The sequence below is a fragment of the Camelina sativa genome, chromosome 9, assembly GCF_000633955.1.
Source record: "Camelina sativa cultivar DH55 chromosome 9, Cs, whole genome shotgun sequence".
NCBI lineage: Eukaryota > Viridiplantae > Streptophyta > Magnoliopsida > Brassicales > Brassicaceae > Camelina > Camelina sativa.
The window spans coordinates 34915393-34916672 of record NC_025693.1 but is presented as its reverse complement, the minus strand read 5'-3'; positions in this window follow the sequence as shown (position 1 = coordinate 34916672).

Here is a 1280-nt window from a genome sequence, read left to right as displayed (position 1 = left end):
ACGAGGCGATATACGCCATTGCGAACGACCTCGGTGATACGGAAAGGTCCTTCCCATTTGGTTCCCATTTTGCCGGCGTTCTTTTCTTTTCTGTGATCGAACATTCGACGGAGTACTCGGTCCCCGACGGCGAAATGCCGAGGTCGGATCTTCGAGTTATAGAAGCGAGCGATGGCATTCTGGGGGGAAACAGCTCGGCGAATACTGCCTATGGTAACTTCTGCCGGTATTACGGCCTCAATTCCGTAGGCTAAGGAGAACGCGGTCTCGCCCATGCTGCCACGCGGCGTAGTTCGGGTGGCCCACAATACTTTGGGGAGCTGAGCGTCCCAGCCTGACTTCGCGGCGCTCAGACGGCGCTTGAGGCTGTGCAGGATCAATTTGTTGGCTGCTTTGGCTTGCCCGTTTCCTTGGGGGTACCGGGGGGTAGACGGGGTTAGTCGTATACCCCATGTGTCGCAAAACTTTTGAACCACAGCGGACACCAAGTTCGTCCCGTTATCAGTTACGATCTCGTAGGAAATTTCGTGTCGACACACCACGTTTTTCCAGAGAAAATCCTTTACGTGTTCACCCGTGATGGACTGGTAGGATTCGGCCTCGATCCATTTAGTAAAGTAATCGGTCACAACCAGTAGGTTAGTAACGCGTCGTTTTCCCGACTGTTCGAGGGGTCCGATGGCATCCATCGACCACCGCATGAAGGGGTAAGGAGCGGAGACCGAGCTCATTAGCTCAGCGGGCTGATTGATCAGAGGTGCGTGTCGTTGGCAGGGATCNAGGAGGTGAACCAAGCCCCCGTGATCCCAACCGGTCCTTCTGGTCCGGCTAAGGAGGTCATGCTCGTCAGTTCGCAGTCGACTCATGGCGAGCCGTCTCCGATGCCAAAAAGGGCTCGCACGGACAATCCCCGAGTCCCTGAGACGAGGAGCCGCGAAAGCCATGGAGGCTACCCCGCGGGTGGTAACCCGGAGGCTCCAGCTGGAGAGCCGGCTCTCTCTGGAAACGGGTCATCGTCGAGCCGCCCGTTTCATTGGAGGTTTGCTCACTCCCGGGACTCCCCGGCGGTAGAGGACCACCTGGGAATGGCGACCCTTTTCCGTCACCTGAAGACGGCTAACTGCCAGGTCCCGCTCGTGAAGGATCTCGTCGAGAGAGAAGCATACATCGAGGCGATGGCGGCCCATGCGAAGGTACCGTTCCTTCTTTGCTCTTACCTTTACTCGTTTCTTTCCCTGCTGGGCGTAGTATGTGTATTTCTGTTTTCTTTTGATCCGTTT